The following is a 22,469-nucleotide window of genomic DNA, read 5'->3' as shown; positions in this document are numbered from 1 at the left end:
TACCTGATGTGTTGTTAATGCTGGGCAAGGTGTGGGAGGAGGAGGGGGGTGTCACCAGGCCGCAGTTACTGCCAACTCCCACCCACTCAGTCTACCTTTGTCAGAGCTGAAAATGTGTTGCTGGAAAAGCGCAGCAGGTCGGGCAGCATCCAAGGAACAGGAAATTCGACGTTTCGGGCCAGAGCCCTTCATCAGGAATGAGGAGAGGGTGCCAGGCAGGCTAAGATAAAAGGTAGGGAGGAGGGACTTGGGGGAGGGGCGATGGAGATGTGATAGGTGGAAGGAGGTCAAGGTGAGGGTGATAGGCCGGAGTGGGGTGGGGGCGGAGAGGTCAGGATAGGCCGGAGTGGGGTGTCACATCTCCATCGCCCCTCCCCCAAGTCCCTCCTCCCTACCTTTTATCTTAGCCTGCATGGCACCCTCTCCTCATTCCTGATGAAGGGCTTATGCCCGAAACGTCGAATTTCCTGTTCCTTGGATGCTGCCTGGCCTGCTGCGCTTTAACCAGCAACACATTTTCAACTGTGATCTCCAGCATCTGCAGACCTCACTTTTTACCCTACCTTGGTCAGACCCTGCTCGGTCTATTACCCCTGTTGCATGTTGCTGCGGTGGTTTCGATTCCCCACCTTTGACGACAGATACAGCAGAGGGAGCTGGGCCTAACCATTTCCTGTTGCTCTCCTGCAGTGTGAAGGTACTGGGTATTATATCCCCCAATGGCCAGGGGGGTCTCTGACCCGGGGCAGTGCTGCCCTCTGAGGGTCAGTCCCACAGCAGCACTTCATCTCCTATACAGACTCCTCCAACCTTACTGCACAGAATGAGGCCACTCAGCCAAAAGGGCCTGTGATAGCCCTGCGAAGGAGCTAGCCAATCAGTCTTCTCCCAGCTCCCTCCTGTCCGTTTGTCCCTGAGAATCCTTTTGTATCCTTTCCAGATTCAGAACAGAGTGTGGGGGTGGGGTGTTTTGGGAGCTATGGGGAGGATGTGAGGGGATGGGGAGTGCCTGAGGGAGTGCACTAACAGGCAGCTGCTGTAGTGTAATGTGGCAGAGTATTCCAGGGAGAGATTAGATTACTGACAGTGCGGAAACAGGCCCTTCGGCCCAACAAGTCCACACCGACCCGCCAAAGCACAACCCACCCATACCCCTACATTTACCCCTTACCTAACACTACGGGCAATTTAGCATGGCCAATTCACCTGACCCGCACATCTTTGGACTGTGGGAGGAAACCGGAGCACCCGGAGGAAACCCACGCAGACACGGGGAGAACGTGCAAACTCCACACAGTCAGTCGCCTGAGTCAGGAATTGAACCCGGGTCTCAGACGCTGAGGGACAGCAGTGCTAACCACCGTGCCGCCCACAAAACATTACATAGGTCTCTGGATTAACAGTCCAGTGATAATACCACTAGGCCATTGACTTCATAATGGGTGTACAAAGGGACTGGGCGCTTGGAGGGGGGGTGGTCTTTTACATACCAGGCAAGAACAGTTAATGGCAGGCTGCTGTTGGGAAGGCCAGTGTATTCCAGGCTTCATTTCAGGAGGATCGGAGGTTGGAAATTGGAATGTCTTACTGCAAAAATACAGGATCTTGGTGAGAGCACGCCCAGAGTACTCTTGGTCAGAGAGGATGCACTGGGTGTTGAGGAAATGCAGCAGGGGGTCACTATCCTGGTACAGGGCGTGACGGTACTTTATGAGGTGTGTTTTGTCCTGGTTTTTTTTTGAAGAGAGGTTCTAAGGCAGAGACGTTGAGCAGTCCACCAGACCCACTGGAGGGAACAGCTTCAGGAGCCCTGGGGTTGTTTTTTTTTAAAAGTTGAAACAATCAAAGCAGCCCGACTGGGTGTGACCAGCTCTCACAGACCAGGATTTCGGGGTTTCAGTGGGTTTTTTTTAAGCTTTTAGGTTCGGCAAATGCTGTTGTGGGTTTGGAGAGAGTGTTTACTGAGAGAATGTTCCTGCTTCTGAGGGAATCTGACTGAAAATGAAAGGCCTCCTTTGAGATGGGGAGAACGTTTTCCCTCACGGAGGGCTGTGAGTCTTCGGAACTCGCTATCCCAGGGATCCGTTGGGAAGATCGAATCAACACTGAAGTAGACTTTTTGTCAGCCAGGAGGACAGAGGCATGGTGGGGGGTCAGACAACAGCAGTGGCTTCGAGGAGTACCCATCTTCCTGAATAGCAGAGTAGGGTTCGAGGGGCTGAATGGCCTACTCCTGCTCTGAACTCCTGTGTTTCTGCGTGTTTTTGACATGCCCTACGGACAACAGAAGGAAGCTGCAGGTTTTTAACACAATCAGGAACTCTTCAGGTCAAAGGGTTTGTGACAATTATTCTGGTTATTTTTCTATAAATATTTGTTTTGTTTCCCTATTATTCGTCCCGTGAGCACGTCTTCCCAATGGGAAGGGAGATGACCTTTCCAAAATAAGCCTCTTGCAGTTCGATTCATTTTTGTCTGAAAGCCAGCTGAAAGGCAGCAGACATGTCAGGACTGGGCAGCGAAAAGTCTCTTCAGAGCTTTGTCAGGGAGCTCTGAGGCAGCAGCTACTCACAAAACTCCATTGTGCTGGGTCTTGTTTCTAAAGGTCCCCTGAAAAATTAATGAGTCTCTTTGCGAAAGAGCGTAGAGAGAGGTAGTTACCTCATTAGTCACTGCTCTTATGAAGGCCGGAACCTTTTAACTCTGCGGGGGTGAATGAACAGAGGCTGCCAGTAATCTCCGACACTGTCGGGAGGCTTCCTAGGTGTTTCTGTGAAGGCAATGGGAGGGGGAGGAGTGTGTGAACGGCTGAAGGAGTTGGGGGAGGATTGTTGTGGCAAAGACTGGCAAAGGTTTTAAAAGCTGTTGTCAGCTTCCAGGAGATCAGATCCCTCAGGGAGCACAGGGAGAGATCAGATCCCTCAGGGAGCACAGGGAGAGATCAGATCCCTCAGGGAGCACGGAGGGAGATCAGATCCCTCAGGGAGCACAGGGAGAGATCAGATCCCTCAGGGAGCACAGGGGGAGATCAGATCCCTCAGGGAGCACAGGGAGAGATCAGATCCCTCAGGGAGCACAGGGGGAGATCAGATCCCTCAGGGAGCACAGGGGGAGATCAGATCCCTCAGGGAGCACAGGGGGAGATCAGATCCCTCAGGGAGCACAGGGAGAGATCAGATCCCTCAGGGAGCACTGGGAGAGATCAGATCCCTCAGGGAGCACGGGGAGAGATCAGATCCCTCAGGGAGCACGGGGAGAGATCAGATCCCTCAGGGAGCACAGGGAGAGATCAGATCCCTCAGGGAGCACGGAGGGAGATCAGATCCCTCAGGGAGCACAGGGAGAGATCAGATCCCTCAGGGAGCACGGGGTGGGGGAATCAGATCCCTCCGCCCCGCCCTCACACACCACCCTCACATCCCTCCCTCACACCTCTCCCTCTGTCTCTCCCTCACACCCCTCCCTCCACCCCTCCCTCACACACCTCCCTCTGTCTCTCCCTCACACCCCTCCCTCCACCCCTCCCTCACACACCTCCAGGGGCAATCAAAAACCAATATACTGAAGCAAGTTGCCGTCCACATCCATCCTGATCTGCTCCACCTCTGAATGACCACCGATGGTCCCTCAGATAACAGACAGCTGTCCGAGCTCCCACTGCGGCACTGTCAGTCACTGGATGTAAAGATACATCTCCATCAACCTGACACTTTAGAGACAACCTTTTTGTCAGTTCAAACATAACGTTGGCGCTGCAGCTAAACACCCTCAGGAAGGAAAATGTCTCTTGTTGACCCCAGTTACACATTGCCTCAGTAAAGCAGGAGTGTTACTGTGGGAAGTATTAACCTTTTCAGGTAGAGTTGCAAAGGTGTCTATCTCCAGAGGGAGGGGATTCCTTGTGACTTTCCCTCTGTCACCTCCGCCTCCACCCCAGGGCCTATTAATTCCTCATTCACTCTGTCGGGAAAACTCCAATACTGCGGACACTAGGGATCTGAAAGCAAAGCTGAAGGAGCTGGACTGACTCAGTAGGCCGAGGAGAAAGTGAGGTCTGCAGATGCGGGAGATCAGAGTCGAGAGTGTGTTGCTGGAAAAGCACAGCAGGTCAGGCAGCATCCGAGGAGCAGGACAATCGACGTTTCGGACAAAAGCCCTTCATCAGGCACAGTAGGCCTCTATTACGGCACAGGAACTCCCTGGTAGTTAGGCTCCAGCCTGACAACTGGGCCCAGTGTCTGCTCCCACAACCCAGGGAAAGGCCTTGGTGAGGGGCCAGAGGGATATTTACCGGAATGGTTCCAGGGAATAGCGGAATGAGGGGATTTGTGGAGAGACTGGAGGAGCTGGGATTGGCCCCCACCCTGATCCGAGTGGTTGAAACTGTTGAGAATTCTCGGGGAGAAGGGAGTATCGTTGCTGAGGACGTGCGGCTGAGATCACTGGGAAATGAAACAAGCCCAAGGCCAGGACAGCGGGGAAGGGGAGGCTCCATTCCAATGCAGTGAGCTACTGGGATCCAGGATGTGGGATCTGCAGATCCCACAGGAAACATCCAATGGGAACTGGGGGGAGAGTTGAACAGGCAAAATTTACAGGGCTTTGTAAAAAGAGTGAGATTGGGATCATTCAAAGATCTCGAAGAGTGACAATGAGCTGAACAGCCTCCTCCTGTGATGGGGCATTCTACAATGTTGGATAAAGAGGGAGGGGCATGAAGGAGGTATCCCTGAGGGGGGGGGGGGGGGCAGGAGGGAGGTGCCCTCATTATTTTATAAACCTCTATAAGGTCACCTCTCAGCCTCCTACCCTCCAGGGACTGAAGTCCCAGCCTATTCAGCCTTTCTTGATAACTCCTACCCTCCACTCCCAAGGGCTGCAGATGGTGGAAACCAGAGTCTAGGTTAGTGCAGTGCTGGAAGAGCACAGCAGTTCAGGCAGCATCCGAGAAGCAGGAAAATCGACGTTTCGGGCAAAAGCCCTTCATCAGGAATAAAGGCAGTGAGCCTGAAGCGTGGAGAGAGTAGCATAGAGTACAATGGGTGAGTGGGGGAGGGGATGAAGGTGATAGGTCAGGGAGGAGGGTGGAGTGGATAGGTGGAAAAGGAGCTAGGCAGGTAGGACAGGTCATGGGGACAGTGCTGAGCCGGAAGTTTGGAACTAGGGTGAGGTGGGGGAAGGGGAAATGAGGAAGCTGTTGAAGTCCACATTGATGCCCTGGGGTTGAAGTGTTCCGAGGCGGAAGATGAGGAGTTCCTCCACTCCCAGCAACATCCTGCAACATCTCTCCTGAACCCTCTCCCACTTTAATAACATCCTTCCCATCTCAGAGCGATCAGAACTGGACACAGTACCCTGCTCGAGGTCTCACCGAGGTCCTGCACAACCTCAACGTGACCTCTTAACCTTTTCTCCAAATCACATTTCTAAAATCTTCTTTGATTTTTTTTACCCAGTCAGCAACATTACTCCCATCTCCACTGTCCCAAATCCACCCACCGAATGATCTACCAAGGGGCTTGCATCGGGTCAAAGGGCTGAATGGCCTTGTGTGCTGAATTGCTTTGGGCTCGATGTAGCTCAGTGTTGGATTCTGTGGGCAGTTTATCTGATTGGAGGCACCACGTGGATACAGTGCTGCAGATCAGAGAGGGACCCGCCACTGGGAGGGAGCCCCCTCCCTCAGAGGGGAAGGGCAGAGTGGGTTTAAATCAGGGTGGGTTTAAATCAGGCTTCTGTTTGTCACAGGCCTGAGGCTGCTCCTTTCACCGGCTCAATCACTGGCCAACTCAAAACCCGATCCGACCCTCACTGCAATCATCTCCACCTCCAATCCCTCTGACACTGCCTTCAACTGGCACCTGGCTCATCCCATCAGAGATGCTGGAGATCAGAGTCGTGAGTGTGGTGCTGGAAAAGCACAGCAGGTCAGGCAGCATCCGAGGAGCAGGAGAATCGATGTTTTGGGGTGGATCCCTTCATTGGGAATGAGGCCGGGAGACTTGGTGATGGAGGGACAAATGGGAGGGGAGGGGGCTGGGGGAAGGGAGCTGGGAGAGCAATGGGTGGATGGAGGTGGGGGTAAAGGTGATAGGTCAGACCGGAGGGTGGAGCGGAGAAGTGGGAAGGGAGATTGACAGGTAGGACAGGTCGGGGAGTCCAGAACTAGAGGGCACAGGTTTAGGGTGAGAAGGGAACGATATAAAAGAGACCTAAGGGGCAACATTTTCACGCAGAGGGTGGTACGTGTATGGAATGAGCTGCCAGAGGATGTGGTGGAGGTTGGTACAATTACAACATTTAAGAGGCATTTGGATGGGTATATGAATAGGAAGGGTTTGGAGGGATATGGGCCGGGTGCTGGCAGGTGGGACTAGATTGGGTTGGGATATCTGGTCGGCATGGACGGGTTGGGCCGAAGGGTCTGTTTCCATGCTGTACATCTCTATGACTGTCGGACAGGTTATGAGGATGGTGCTGAGCTGGAAGGTTGGAACTGGAGTAAGGTGGGGGGAGGGGTAATGAGGAAAGTGGTGAAGTCCACATTGATGCCCTGGGGTTGGAGTGTTCCGAGGCGGAAGATGAGGCGTTCTCCCTCCAGGAGTCGGGTGGGGAGGGAGTGATGGTGGAAGACGCCCAGACAAGGTACAGACTCTTCTTTTGTGACCTCAGGATACTCCAGCTCAGGAGGACTTTCTGGAAGTGAAGCAAATGTAGGAGAAGGCACAGCAAGAGGCCACGGTCAGCACTGGGCCAATGAACACATACTCTGGGGCGCTGTGTGAGGGTTACACCGGAGCAGGGACACATCTGAGACCTCTCCATCTCTCCCTCAAATAATCACAGACAGATTAATAAAGTTTACGTGAGACGGGGGAGAGGTCTCAGCACAAACTCGCTTTAAACATAAATCAACTCATACAGTGCAGTGTTCCCTCAGCACTGACCCTCTGACAGTGCGGCACCTCCTCAGTACTGACCCTCTGACAGTGCGGCACTCCCTCAGCGCTGACCCTCCGACAGTGCGGCACTCCCTCAGCATTGACCCTCCGACAGTGCGGCACTCCCTCAGCACTGACCCTCCGACAGTGCGGCACTCCCTCAGCACTGACCCTCCGACAGTGCGGCACCTCCTCAGCACTGACCCTCCGACAGTGCGGCACTCCCTCAGCACTGACCCTCTGACAGTGCAGCACTCCCTCAGCACTGACCCTCTGACAGTGCGGCACTCCCTCAGCACTGACCCTCTGACAGTGCGGCACTCCCTCAGCACTGACCCTTTGACAGTGCGGCACTCCCTCAGTACTGACCCTCTGACAGTGCGGCACTCTCTCAGCACTGACCCTCCGATGGTGCGGCATTCCCTCAGCACTGACGCTCCGACAGTGCGGCACTCCCTCAGCACTGACTCTATGATAGTGCGGCACTCCCTCAGCACTGACTGTCTGACAGTGCGGCACTCCCTCAGCACTGACCCTCCGACAGTGCGGCACTCCCTCAGCACTGACCCTCCGACAGTGCGGCACTCCCTCAGCACTGACTGTCTGACAGTGCGGCACTCCCTCAGCACTGACTGTCTGACAGTGCGGCACTCCCTCAGTGCCAGTCTGAGATCTGTGCCTATTTGCTGGATTGTCTGCTGTGAATGGTGAGCCCTGTTTCTCAGGGAATGATGTGATGGTGTTTGCCCTTCCCCAGGACAGTCCCTGCCACTCCCTTTGTGTTTCGGAGCAGGGCAGTGATTTGTGGGAAATTTCCAAGCCCTCGATGACATCACGGGGCTGTTTGGTGTGGGGTTTATATAACCAATTGTGGGGGGGCGGCGTTATTCTGATCGATGGACAAAGGGCTGAAGATTGATAGTGGCCAGGAATAATGTTTGAACATGGGGATAATGAGCAGAGAGCTGGGTTATTTGGGATGCCGTGTATTTAGCAATAACCAGCAGTTACCAGACCTGGACAGCAGGTTCATTCTCAGGGCAGTTGCCTCATCTGTGTAAAGCCCTTTCCGGGCCCAAGTGTGAACAGAAATCTGAATGACCAACAACAGAGAATGATGTACAGCCCATTTTCTCTGACTAATCCCAGACACCCTGCCCCAGGAAACTCCCTCATGATTCCCGTCCCTGAACTGAGTGGTTTTCTGGGTCCAGGGCTCTGGGCTCAGACCAGGTATAGAGTGCAGACTTCCCTCACTGAGCTGGCTGGGTTTTCACGGTGAGCTGAAAATGTGTTGCTGGAAAGGCGCAGCAGACCAGGCAGCTTCCAAGGAGCAGGAGAGTCGACATTTCGGGCATGAGCCCTTCTTCAGGAATCAGCGACACATTTTCAGCTCTGATCTCCAGCATCTGCAGTCCTCCCTTTCTCCCCTTTTCAGGGTGAGCCAGCCAGAGGTTGGAGACAGTACGGAGCCCAGCTGCTGGATGTCCGAGTCAGTCAGTGTGAGGGCTCGAACAGCACCCAGCAGGTCAGGCAGCATCCAAGGGCCAGGGGAAGTCACCGTTCCGGACCTGGAAGCCTGTCTGAGCTGCTGGACTCTGCTGGGTGGACAGGCAGACGGTAATCCATTAGCAGCCAGCAGCTGACAGGATCAGCATCAACGCTCCAGGCACCTGGGACGACCTGTCATGCTGGGGACACCCAGATTCCCACCACAAAATCAAATCCACCCTCAGGCCAGCTCAGGGAAGGCATTCGGAATGAGACCGTGTAACCTTCCCTCAGGAAATGGGGGACCCTCTCCCAGAAGGGGAGCAGCTGGGGGGTGGGGAATCCCCTTGTGTGAAGGAACAGAGTTTTCTTCGGATCACCAGTGGGAAAGGAGCTACAGAGGGGAGTTGCTGTGATCCCCAGGGAGGGGGGTGTGGATCCCGGAGGAATATTTCAGGGAGAAAGGAAAGGGATGGGCTTTTGTTTAAATCCGGGCTGGTTGTGAGGAGCATCTGTGTAAAACGGATCAATGCTTCCCTTCTGACACTGAGATCACCGTGTCTGTAATCCGGGTTAGAAACCTTCGCTCTGCTAAATCCCCGTCCATTTAATCATCCCGGCTCACAGCTAAAACCCACCAGCAACATCCAAATACCTTCTCAGCAGGAAATCACCTCCCAGCCCCTATCCAGAAGCAGATGGGTTAAAGTCTCTCCTCTCACTGGGCCCTGACTGCAAGGGGATGGACAGCAACTCTGTCAAAACAAAAACAACCTGCATTTCAGTAGCACCTTTAATCCAGCTGGTGCCCGTAAGGAGACTGGATTGGAGGGGGATTAGATTCACTGTGGTTGTTGATAGGGGAAGGCAGTAGTGTTGTGGGAATCTCATTGGAGACCCAGGTGAATCTGCCGGTGATATGGAATGATGGCATTCCAGAAAAGGCAAGCTGAACAAAAAACTCACCTCATACCAACCACACAAACACTGGCGATTGCTGGAAAAAATCCCGCCTGGCTCACTCATGTCTTTCAGGGAGGGAAACTACCATCCTTCCCTGGGCTGGCCTACTCGTGACTCCAGACCCCCAGCAATGGGGTTCACTCTAACTGCCCTCTGGGCAATTAGGGCTGGGCGATAAATGCTGGCCTGGAGAGTGGGGCTTGTATCTCGCCATGGATAAAACACAGGAGAGAATGGGCCCTGTTTGGAACAGGAGGGCTGAGAAATGGGACTGTTTGATTGGTTGGTGGGACAGTCAGCTGTTACCCCTGTCCTCAGTTACATAAAGCCTGCAGAGGGTCCAGAACAGCTCCCCCGACAGCAGGAACCCTTCCCATGTGGAACCAATGCAACTATTCCCCTGCCAACTCCAGTCAATGCAACAATGGGGCCGGGATCACTCCCAGAGTTTGTCTGTACCTGTTCCTGGTCTGATATCTCATTCTTAAACATAGGCAAAGGTTTCGCGATATTTCACCCCCAATGATTTATTCATTCGTCCCGGTTCACTGACTCTTTCACGCTGCAGGGAGACTGGGATTTACCGGGACTGATGCTGAAGCCTTTCCAACAGGTTAATTGGTTCCCTGTTGGTTTTATTTAGAATGGAGGCCTGGTATTAAATAAATGCCAATCTATTTATCTGAGGGACGTCAGATGTTCAAAGGCTGTTTTGACACCGATGTAGCGAGGATCTGAGCAGGATTGAATAATGTATTCCTGCTGCACACATGGTCTCTGTGTGTGTGTGTGTGTCTGTGCCTGTGTGTGTGTGTGTGTGTCGGTGGTTCTGTGTGTTGTGTGTGTGTGTCTCTATATGTGTGTGTGTGTGGGTGTCTATGTGGATGTGTGTGTGTCTCTGTGTGTCTGTCTGTGCCTGTGCCTGTGTGTGTCTGTGTGTTGTGTGTGTCTATGCGTGTGTGTGTGTGTCTGTGTATATGTGTGTGTGTGTCAGTGTGTGTGTCTGTGTGTGTGTCTGTGTGTGTCTGTGTGTGTGTCTGTGTGTGTGTGTTTGTGAGTGTGTGTCTGTGTGTGTGTGTGACTGAGTGAGTGTTTGTGTGTGTGTGTGTCTGTCTATGTGTGTGTCTGTGTGTGTGTGCGTGTGTGAGTGAGTGAGTGTGTGTCTGTGTGTGTGTGTGAGTGAGTGTGTGTGTGTGTGTCTGTCTGTGTGTCTGTGTGTGTGTGTGAGTGAGTGTGTGTGTCTGTCTGTCTGTCTGTGTGTGTGTCTGTGTGTGTGTGAGTGAGTGAGTGTGTGTCTGTGTGTGAGTGTGTGTGTGTGTGTTTGTGTGTGTGTGTCTGCCTGTGTGTGTGTCTGTGTGTGTGTGTGTGTGTGTGTGTATGTGTTGGGGGGATGGGGGGAGGCTTGTGGGTCATTGACGGTGTTAAATGAAGATGAACAGCCTCGAGCCAGAGGTCAGGGGTCACCTGAGGTTGGCTTTCGTCATTCCCAGGAGATTCTGATCGACTGAGCACCAGCCAGCCTTTCCCAGCTTTCTGAGCATGCTCAATCCAAATCTCTCTCTCCACCCCTTCCTGATCAAAACTCCGGAATTCCCTCCCAAAGTCTCTCCATCTATCCTTCAAAACATTCCTCTCTGAGCCAGCTTTTGGTTGCCTCTTCATATCTCCGAGTGTGTCAATTTGTGTTTATAACATCTCCCCTACCCCGGTCCCCAGCCCCCACCTCCCCCTCCGTCCCCACACCCCCCCCATCCCCACCCCCACAACCCCCCCGTCCCCACCTCCCCCGGTCCCCAGCCCCCACCTCCCCCTCCGTCCCCACAACCCCCCATCCCCACCCCCACACCCCCCCCCCGTCGCCACACCCCACCTCCCCCCCACCCCGTCCCCGCCCCCACCTCCCCCCCCCCATCCCCCCCGTGTTAATCTCAATCCATCTCCTTTGCAGGACAGGTTCTGGGCATGTTCTGGGTCTATATTCAACCCGAATCCAGAATTTGTTTGCCCGTTATTCACTCCTGGAATCACGGGCTGGGCCAATATTTATTGCCGTCCCTAGTTGCCCCTTGAGAGAGTGGGGGTGAACTGCCTTCTTAGGCCGCTGCAATCCATGTGCTGTGGGTTATCACACAATGCCCTTAGGGAGGGAATCCCAGGATTTCAAGAGAGAGTTGGATATAGCATTTCGGGCTAAAGGGGGAAAAGCAGGAACAGGCGATTAAATTGGATGATCAGCCCTGACCATATTGTTTCCTGGGAAAGGGTCACACCCGAAACATCAATTCCTTCCCTTCCTGACGCTGCCTGCCTTGCTGTGTCCCCCCAGCCTCCTGCCTGTCCCCGTGTGTGAGTGAGAGTGTGTGTGAGTGTGTGTGTATGGAAGTGTGAGTGTGTGTGTGCATCAGAGTGCATCTGTGAGTGTGAGTGAGTATGTGAATATGCGTGTGCATGGGAGTCTGTGAGTGAGTGCGTGTGTGTGAGTGTATGTGTGTGAGTGTGTGTGTGAGCGTGTATGGTGTGTGTGAGTGTGAGTGTGTGTGTGTGAGTGTGAGTGTGTATGGGAGATTGAGTGTGTGTGAGGGTGAGTGTATGTGTGTGTATGGAAGTGTGTGTGTGAGGGTGAGTGTGTCTGTATATGGGAGTGTGAGTATGTGTGTGTGTATGGGAATGTGCGTGTGTGTGAGGGTGAGTGTGCATGTATATGGGAGTGTGAGTGTGTGTGTGTGTATGGAAGTGTGTGTGAGGGTGAGTGTGTGTGTATATGAAAGTGTGAGTGTGTGTGTATGGGAATGTGAGTGTGTGTGAGGGTGAGTGTGTGTGTGAATGGGAGTGTGTGTGTGAGGGTGAGTGTGTGTGTGTGTTTATGGGTGTGTGTGTGAGGGTGAGTGTGTGTGTGTGTATGGGAGTGTGTGTGTGAGGGTGAGTGTGAGGGTGAGGGTGAGTATGTGTGTGTATGGGAGTGTGTGTGAGGGTGAGTGTGTGTGAGGGTGAGTGTGTGTGTGTGTGGGTGAGTGTGTGTGTGAGGGTGAAGGTGTGTGTGTATGGGAGTGTGTGTGTGAGGGTGAGTGTGTGTGAGGGTGAATGTGTGTGTGAGGGTGAGTGTGTGTGTTTGTGTGTGTGTGTGTGTGTGTGTGTGAGGGTGAGTGTGAGTGTGAGGGTGAGTGTGTGTGTGTGAGTGTGTGTGTGAGGGTGAGTGTGAGTGTGAGGGTGAGGGTGAGTGTGTGTGTGTGTGTGAGTGTGTGTGTGTGTGAGGGTGAGTGTGTGTGTATATGTGTGTGAAGGTGAATGTGTGTGTGAGGGTGAGTGTGTGTGTTTGTGTGTGTGTGTGAGGGTGAGTGTGAGTGTGAGGGTGAGTGTGAGGGTGAGTGTGCCAGTGAGGAGGTTGAACCCTAAAAGAACAAACTGTAAGCAGTTTCCTTTCAGTCGGGCGGAGTTGGGATCGTTAGCAGCTCCTGAGTTTCCAGCTCCAATTCCGAAATGAGAATCCCCGGATAAATTAGCTCCTAAACTCTCCACCTGCCATTAAAACCATCCAGCAAACCCCATCGGGGGCTGCAGGGAGCTCACTATTGATCATAGTGTGATTATTTGTTAAAAGGAACATTCCCCACAGCAATATTGAAAAAGACAATTAAAAGTCTGACACATTGGCCTTTGCTGTTTAATATTTAGAGGGATAAATATTTTAAACGTCTTTCAGAAAGTTTGATGTCTTTGCAATGATGTCATTTACATGAAGCCATTGTGTAAAAACTCTAACCCTCAGCACGGGCACCACAGCCTGACGGGACAGCCACCCTCACGGTCAGAGAGACAGGGTGGGGGCGGGTCAACTCGAGCTGCAATGGGAAAGGGGCAACAGGGAGGGGGATGGGGTATCAGTGAGGGGGGAATGGGGTATCAGTGAGGGGGATGGGGTATCAGTGAGGGGGGAATGGGGTATCAGTGAGGGGGGAATGGGGTATCAGTGAGGGGGGATGGGGTATCAGTGAGGGGGGATGGGGTATCAGTGAGGGGGATGGGGTATCAGTGAGGGGGGATGGGGTATCAGTGAGGGGGATGGGGTATCAGTGAGGGGGGATGGGGTATCAGTGAGGGGGGATGGGGTATCAGTGAGGGGGGATGGGGTATCAGTGAGGGGGGAATGGGGTATCAGTGAGGGGGGATGGGGTATCAGTGAGAGGGAATGGAGTATCAGTGAGGGGGGATGGGGTATCAGTGAGGGGGGATGGGGTATCAGTGAGGGGGGAATGGGGTATCAGTGAGGGGGGATGGGGTATCAGTGAGGGGGGATGGGGTATCAGTGAGGGGGGAATGGGGTATCAGTGAGGGGGGATGGGGTATCAGTGAGGGGGGAATGGGGTATCAGTGAGGGGGGATGGGGTATCAGTGAGGGGGGATGGGGCAACAGGGAGGGGTAATGGGGTATCAGTGAGGGGGATGGGGTATCAGTGAGGGGGATGGGGTATCAGTGAGGGGGGATGGGGTATCAGTGAGGGGGGAATGGGGTATCAGTGAGGGGGGATGGGGTATCAGTGAGAGGGAATGGAGTATCAGTGAGGGGGGAATGGGGTATCAGTGAGGGGGATGGGGTATCACTGAGGGGGGAATGGGGTATCAGTGAGGGGGGATGGGGTATCAGTGAGGGGGGATGGGGTATCAGTGAGGGGGGAATGGGGTATCAGTGAGGGGGGATGGGGTATCAGTGAGGGGGGAATGGGGTATCAGTGAGAGGGAATGGAGTATCAGTGAGGGGGGAATGGGGTATCAGTGAGGGGGATGGGGTATCACTGAGGGGGGAATGGGGTATCAGTGAGGGGAATGGGGCAACAGGGAGGGGTAATGGGGTATCAGTGAGGGGGGAATGGAGTATCAGTGAGGGGGGATGGGGTATCAGTGAGGGGGAATGGGGTATCAGTGAGGGGGGATGAGGTATCAGTGATGGGGATGGGGTATCAGTGAGAGGAATGGGGTATCAGTGAGGGGGGATGGGGTATCAGTGAGGGGGGAATGGGGTATCAGTGAGGGGGCATGGGGTATCAGTGAGGGGGGAATGGGGTATCAGTGAGGGGGGATGGGGTATCAGTGAGGGGGGATGAGGTATCAGTGATGGGGATGGGGTATCAGTGAGAGGAATGGGGTATCAGTGAGGGGGGATGGGGTATCAGTGAGGGGGGAATGGGGTATCAGTGAGGGGGCATGGGGTATCAGTGAGGGGGGAATGGGGTATCAGTGAGGGGGGATGGGGTATCAGTGAGGGGGGAATGGGGTATCAGTGAGGGGGAATGGAGTATCAGTGAGGGGGGAATGGGGTATCAGTGAGGGGGAATGGGGTATCAGTGAGGGGGGATGGGGTATCAGTGAGGGGGGAATGGGGTATCAGTGAGGGGAATGGGGCAACAGGGAGGGGTAATGGGGTATCAGTGAGGGGGGAATGGAGTATCAGTGAGGGGGGATGGGGTATCAGTGAGGGGGATGGGGTATCAGTGATGGGGATGGGGTATCAGTGAGGGGAATGGGGTATCAGTGAGGGGGGAATGGGGTATCAGTGAGGGGGCATGGGGTATCAGTGAGGGGGGAATGGGGTATCAGTGAGGGGGGATGAGGTATCAGTGACGGGGATGGGGTATCAGTGAGGGGGGATGGGGTATCAGTGAGGGGGAATGGGGTATCAGTGAGGGGGGAATGGGGTATCAGTGAGGGGGGAATGGGGTATCAGTGACGGGGATGGGGTATCAGTGAGGGGGGATGGGGTATCAGTGAGGGGGGATGGGGTATCAGTGAAGGGGGATGGGGTATCAGTGAGGGGGAATGGGGATTCAGTGAGGGGGGATGGGGTATCAGTGAGGGGGATGGGGTATCAGTGAGGGGGGATGGGGTATCAGTGAGGGGGGATTGGGGTATCAGTGAGGGGGGATGGGGTATCAGTGAGGGGGGATGGGGTATCAGTGAGGGGGGATGGGGTATCAGTGAGGGGGGGATGGGGTATCAGTGAGAGGAATGGGGTATCAGTGAGGGGGGATGGGGTATCAGTGAGGGGGGATGGGGTATCAGTGGGGGGGATGGGGTATCAGTGAGGGGGGATGGGGTATCAGTGAGGGGGGATGGGATATCAGTGAGGGGGATGGGGTATCAGTGAGGGGGGAATGGGGTATCAGTGAGGGGGGATGGGGTATCAGTGAGGGGGATGGGGTATCAGTGAGGGGGAATGGGGTATCAGTGAGGGGGGATGGGGTATCAGTGAGGGGGATGGGGTATCAGTGAGGGGGAATGGGGTATCAGTGAGGGGGGATTGGGGTATCAGTGAGGGGGGATGGGGTATCAGTGAGGGGGGATGGGGTATCAGTGAGGGAGGATGGGGTATCAGTGAGGGGGGGATGGGGTATCAGTGAGAGGAATGGGGTATCAGTGAGGGGGGATGGGGTATCAGTGAGGGGGGATGGGGTATCAGTGGGGGGGATGGGGTATCAGTGAGGGGGGATGGGGTATCAGTGAGGGGGGATGGGGTATCAGTGAGGGGGATGGGGTATCAGTGAGGGGGAATGGGGTATCAGTGAGGGGGGATGGGGTATCAGTGAGGGGGATGGGGTATCAGTGAGGGGGAATGGGGTATCAGTGAGGGGGGATGGGGTATCAGTGAGGAGGATGGGGTATCAGTGAGGGGGAATGGGGTATCAGTGAGGGGGATGGGGTATCAGTGAGGGGGATGGGGTATCAGTGAGGGGGAAATGGGGTATCAGTGAGGGGGATGGGGTATCAGTGAGGGGGAAATGGGGTATCAGTGAGGGGGATGGGGTATCAGTGAGGGGGGAATGGGGTATTAGTGAGGGGGGCATGGGGTATCAGTGAGGGGGATGGGGTATCAGTGAGGGGAATGGGGTATCAGTGAGGGGGATGGGGTATCAGTGAGGGGGGATGGGGTATCAGTGAGTGGGATGGGGTATCCGGGAGGGGAATGGGGTATCAGTGAGGGGAATGGGGTATCAGTGAGGGGGGATGGGGTATCAGTGAGGGGGGATGGGGTATCAGTGAGAGGAATGGGGTATCAGTGAGGGGGAATGGGGTATCAGTGAGGGGGGATGGGGTATCAGTGAGAGGAATGGGGTATCAGTGAGGGGGGATGGGGTATCAGTGAGGGAGATGGGGTATCAGTGAGAGGAATGGGGTATCAGTGAGGAAGATGGGGTATCAGTGAGGGGGGATGGGGTATCAGTGAGGGGGGATGAGGTATCAGTGAGGGAGATGGGGTATCAGTGAGGGGAATGGGGTATCAGTGAGGAAGATGGGGTATCAGTGAGGGGGGATGGGGTATCAGTGAGGGAGATGGGGTATCAGTGAGGGGGGAATGGGGTATCAGTGAGGGGGATGGGGTATCAGTGAGGGGGATGGGGTATCAGTGAGGGGGGAATGGGGTATCAGTGAGGGGGATGGGGTATCAGTGAGGGGGGAATGGGGTATCAGTGAGGGAGATGGGGTATCAGTGAGGGGGGATGGGGTATCAGTGAGGGGGATGGGGTATCAGTGAGGGGAGATGGGGTATCAGTGAGGGGAATGGGGTATCAGTGAGGGGAATGGGGTATCAGTGAGGGGGGATGGGGTATCAGTGAGGGGGATGGGGTATCAGTGAGGGGGATGGGGTATCAGTGAGGGGGGAATGGGGTATCAGTGAGAGGAATGGGGTATCAGTGAGAGGAATGGGGTATCAGTGAGGGGGAATGGGGTATCAGTGAGGGGGGATGGGGTATCAGTGAGGGGGGATGGGGTATCAGTGAGGGGGGAATGGGGTATCAGTGAGGGGGGATGAGGTATCAGTGACGGGGATGGGGTATCAGTGAGGGGGGATGGGGTATCAGTGAGGGGGGAATGGGGTATCAGTGAGAGGGAATGGAGTATCAGTGAGGGGGGAATGGGGTATCAGTGAGGGGGATGGGGTATCACTGAGGGGGGAATGGGGTATCAGTGAGGGGAATGGGGCAACAGGGAGGGGTAATGGGGTATCAGTGAGGGGGGAATGGAGTATCAGTGAGGGGGGATGGGGTATCAGTGAGGGGGATGAGGTATCAGTGATGGGGATGGGGTATCAGTGAGAGGAATGGGGTATCAGTGAGGGGGGATGGGGTATCAGTGAGGGGGGAATGGGGTATCAGTGAGGGGGCATGGGGTATCAGTGAGGGGGGAATGGGGTATCAGTGAGGGGGGATGGGTATCAGTGAGGGGGGAATGGGGTATCAGTGAGGGGGAATGGAGTATCAGTGAGGGGGGAATGGGGTATCAGTGAGGGGGAATGGGGTGTCAGTGAGGGGGGATGGGGTATCAGTGAGGGGGGAATGGGGTATCAGTGAGGGGAATGGGGCAACAGGGAGGGGTAATGGGGTATCAGTGAGGGGGGAATGGAGTATCAGTGAGGGGGGATGGGGTATCAGTGAGGGGGATGGGGTATCAGTGATGGGGATGGGGTATCAGTGAGGGGAATGGGGTATCAGTGAGGGGGGAATGGGGTATCAGTGAGGGGGCATGGGGTATCAGTGAGGGGGGAATGGGGTATCAGTGAGGGGGGATGAGGTATCAGTGACGGGGATGGGGTATCAGTGAGGGGGATGGGGTATCAGTGAGGGGGAATGGGGTATCAGTGAGGGGGGAATGGGGTATCAGTGAGGGGGGAATGGGGTATCAGTGACGGGGATGGGGTATCAGTGAGGGGGGATGGGGTATCAGTGAGTGGGGAATGGGGTATCAGTGAGGGGGGATGGGGTATCAGTGAGGGGGGAATGGGGTATCAGTGAGGGGGAATGGGGCATCAGTGAGGGGGGATGAGGTATCAGTGACGGGGATGGGGTATCAGTGAGGGGGGATGGGGTATCAGTGAGGGGGGATGGGGTATCAGTGAGGGGGATGGGGTATCAGTGAGGGGGGATGGGGTATCAGTGAGGGGGGATTGGGGTATCAGTGAGGGGGGATGGGGTATCAGTGAGGGGGGATGGGGTATCAGTGAGGGAGGATGGGGTATCAGTGAGGGGGGGATGGGGTATCAGTGAGAGGAATGGGGTATCAGTGAGGGGGGATGGGGTATCAGTGAGGGGGGATGGGGTATCAGTGGGGGGGATGGGGTATCAGTGAGGGGGGATGGGGTATCAGTGAGGGGGGATGGGGTATCAGTGAGGGGGATGGGGTATCAGTGAGGGGGGAATGGGGTATCAGTGAGGGGGGATGGGGTATCAGTGAGGGGGATGGGGTATCAGTGAGGGGGAATGGGGTATCAGTGAGGGGGGATGGGGTATCAGTGAGGGGGATGGGGTATCAGTGAGGGGGAATGGGGTATCAGTGAGGGGGGATTGGGGTATCAGTGAGGGGGGATGGGGTATCAGTGAGGGGGGATGGGGTATCAGTGAGGGAGGATGGGGTATCAGTGAGGGGGGGATGGGGTATCAGTGAGAGGAATGGGGTATCAGTGAGGGGGGATGGGGTATCAGTGAGGGGGGATGGGGTATCAGTGGGGGGGATGGGGTATCAGTGAGGGGGGATGGGGTATCAGTGAGGGGGGATGGGGTATCAGTGAGGGGGATGGGGTATCAGTGAGGGGGGAATGGGGTATCAGTGAGGGGGGATGGGGTATCAGTGAGGGGGATGGGGTATCAGTGAGGGGGAATGGGGTATCAGTGAGGGGGGATGGGGTATCAGTGAGGGGGATGGGGTATCAGTGAGGGGGAATGGGGTATCAGTGAGGGGGGGAATGGGGTATCAGTGAGGGGGATGGGGTATCAGTGAGGGGGAAATGGGGTATCAGTGAGGGGGATGGGGTATCAGTGAGGGGGGAATGGGGTATTAGTGAGGGGGGCATGGGGTATCAGTGAGGGGGATGGGGTATCAGTGAGGGGAATGGGGTATCAGTGAGGGGGATGGGGTATCAGTGAGGGGGGATGGGGTATCAGTGAGTGGGATGGGGTATCCGGGAGGGGAATGGGGTATCAGTGAGGGGAATGGGGTATCAGTGAGGGGGGATGGGGTATCAGTGAGGGGGGATGGGGTATCAGTGAGAGGAATGGGGTATCAGTGAGGGGGAATGGGGTATCAGTGAGGGGGGATGGGGTATCAGTGAGAGGAATGGGGTATCAGTGAGGGGGGATGGGGTATCAGTGAGGGAGATGGGGTATCAGTGAGAGGAATGGGGTATCAGTGAGGGGGATGGTGTATCAGTGAGGGAGATGGGGTATCAGTGAGAGGAATGGGGTATCAGTGAGGAAGATGGGGTATCAGTGAGGGGGGATGGGGTATCAGTGAGGGGGGATGAGGTATCAGTGAGGGAGATGGGGTATCAGTGAGGGGAATGGGGTATCAGTGAGGAAGATGGGGTATCAGTGAGGGGGGATGGGGTATCAGTGAGGGAGATGGGGTATCAGTGAGGGGGGAATGGGGTATCAGTGAGGGGGATGGGGTATCAGTGAGGGGGATGGGGTATCAGTGAGGGGGGAATGGGGTATCAGTGAGGGGGATGGGGTATCAGTGAGGGGGGAATGGGGTATCAGTGAGGGAGATGGGGTATCAGTGAGGGGGGATGGGGTATCAGTGAGGGGGATGGGGTATCAGTGAGGGGAGATGGGGTATCAGTGAGGGGAATGGGGTATCAGTGAGGGGAATGGGGTATCAGTGAGGGGGGATGGGGTATCAGTGAGGGGGATGGGGTATCAGTGAGGGGGATGGGGTATCAGTGAGGGGGGAATGGGGTATCAGTGAGAGGAATGGGGTATCAGTGAGAGGAATGGGGTATCAGTGAGGGGGGATGGGGTATCAGTGAGGGGGGATGGGGTATCAGTGAGGGGGGATGGGGTATCAGTGAGGGGGATGGGGTATCAGTGAGGGGGGATGGGGTATCAGTGAGGGGGATGGGGTATCAGCGAGGGGGATGGGGTATCAGTGAGGGGGGAATGGGGTATCAGTGAGAGGAATGGGGTATCAGTGAGAGGAATGGGGTATCAGTGAGGGGGGATGGGGTATCAGTGAGGGGGATGGGGTATCAGTGAGGGAGATGGGGTATCAGTGAGAGGAATGGGGTATCAGTGAGGGGGGATGGGGTATCAGTGAGGCGGGATGGGGTATCAGTGAGAGGAATGGGGTATCAGTGAGGGGGGATGGGGTATCAGTGAGGGAGATGGGGTATCAGTGAGAGGAATGGGGTATCAGTGAGGGGGGATGGGGTATCAGTGAGGGGGATGGGGTATCAGTGAGGGAGATGGGGTATCAGTGAGAGGAATGGGGTATCAGTGAGGGGGGATGGGGTATCAGTGAGGGAGATGGGGTATCAGTGAGAGGAATGGGGTATCAGTGAGGGGGATGGGGTATCAGTGAGGGAGATGGGGTATCAGTGAGAGGAATGGGGTATCAGTGAGGCGGGATGGGGTATCAGTGAGAGGAATGGGGTATCAGTGAGGGAGATGGGGTATCAGTGAGGGGGATGGGGTATCAGTGAGGGAGATGGGGTATCAGTGAGGGAGATGGGGTATCAGTGGGGGGGAATGGGGTATCAGTGAAGGGGATGGGGTATCAGTGAAGGGGATGGGGTATCAGTGAGGGGGGATGGGGTATCAGTGAGGGGGATGGGGTATCAGCGAGGGGGATGGGGTATCAGTGAGGGGGGAATGGGGTATCAGTGAGAGGAATGGGGTATCAGTGAGAGGAATGGGGTATCAGTGAGGGGGATGGGGTACAGGGTACAGGGAGAAAGTGAGGTCTGCAGATGCTGGAGATCAGAGCTGAAAATGTGTTGCTGGAAAAGCACAGCAGGTCAGGCAGCATCCAAGGAGCAGGGGAATCGACGTTTCGGGCCAGAGCCCTTCATCAGGAATGAGGAGAGGGTGCCAGACAGGCTAAGATAAAAGGTAGGGAGGAGGGACTTGGGGGAGGGGCGATGGAGGTGGGATAGGTGGAAGGAGGTCAAGGTGAGGGTGATAGGCCGGAGTGGGGTGGGGGCGGAGAGGTCAGGAAGAGGATTGCAGGTTAGGAGGGCGGTGCTGAGTTTGAGGGAATCAACTGAGACAAGGTGGGGGGAGGGGAAATGAGGAAACTGGAGAAATCCGAGTTCATCCCTTGTGGTTGGAGGGTTCCCAGGCGGAAGATGAAGCGCTCCTCCTCCAAACGTCGTGTTGTTATGTTCTGGTGATGGAGGAGTCCAAGGACCTGCATGTCCTCGGTGGGGTGGGAGGGGGAGTTAAAGTGTTGAGCCACGGAGTGGTTGGGTTGGTTGGTCCGGGTGTCCCAGAGGTGTTCCCTGAAGCGTTCCGCAAGTAGGCGGCCATCCTTGCCCATCAAGGTGACCAGAACAGGACACAGTATTCCAGGAGAGGCCTCACCAATGTCCTGTACAACCACAACCTGCCGTCCCAATGCCCGATACTCAAAGGTCTGAGCAATGAAGGTAAAAGTGCTAAATGCCTTCTTAACCCTCCTGTCTATATACGACACAAACTTCAAAGTAATATGTACCCGAACCCCAGGTCTCTGATCCCTACAACACTACCCAGGGCCTGACCATTAACTGGATAAGTCCTGCCCCCATTTGTTTCACCAAAATGTAATATTTCATATTTATCCAAATTAAACCCCATCGGCCCCTCCTCAGCTCGTTCACCAGCTGGTCGAGATCGCTTTGTAATCTTCGATAACCTTCTTCCACCAATCTTGTTTCAGTGGATAGTTTACCAAGCTCTGCTGCAGTTCCATCAGACCCTGGTTCGAGCCCTCCCCACGGCTAGAGCACTGAGAGCAGAGCGGAGCCCCACACCTTCCGAGGGTATACCCAGCTTCAGGGGGAGCAGACTGAAGGTCTATCAGGGAGACTCCTGGACTTCAGGGGTTAGCTGATGTCGAGAGATTAACCACATTATACAATACTCCCACAGACTGGAGAAGGTTAATGGGTGATCTGATCAAAATCCCCAAGAAATTAACAGGAAAACACAGGGGAGGTAAAGATAAACTATCCCCATTGGTTAGGGATTCGAGAACAAGGGACACAATCTGAGGATTAGGGTCAGTCTGTTCAGGAGAGACTCACACTCACACACACACACACACAGACAC

At 55.0% G+C, this 22,469-nt stretch overlaps 1 protein-coding gene across 1 annotated transcript in view; it reads right to left on the bottom strand.

The window, feature by feature from the left end:
• Positions 1-22,469, bottom strand: part of ca10a (carbonic anhydrase Xa) — a 465,917-nt gene that overhangs the window by 136,418 nt on the left and 307,030 nt on the right. The window lies entirely within an intron of this gene.

The sequence above is a fragment of the Hemiscyllium ocellatum genome, chromosome 25 (genome assembly GCF_020745735.1).
Source record: "Hemiscyllium ocellatum isolate sHemOce1 chromosome 25, sHemOce1.pat.X.cur, whole genome shotgun sequence".
In the NCBI taxonomy this organism is placed as follows: domain Eukaryota; kingdom Metazoa; phylum Chordata; class Chondrichthyes; order Orectolobiformes; family Hemiscylliidae; genus Hemiscyllium; species Hemiscyllium ocellatum.
This window is presented reverse-complemented; position numbering and strand designations above follow the sequence as displayed.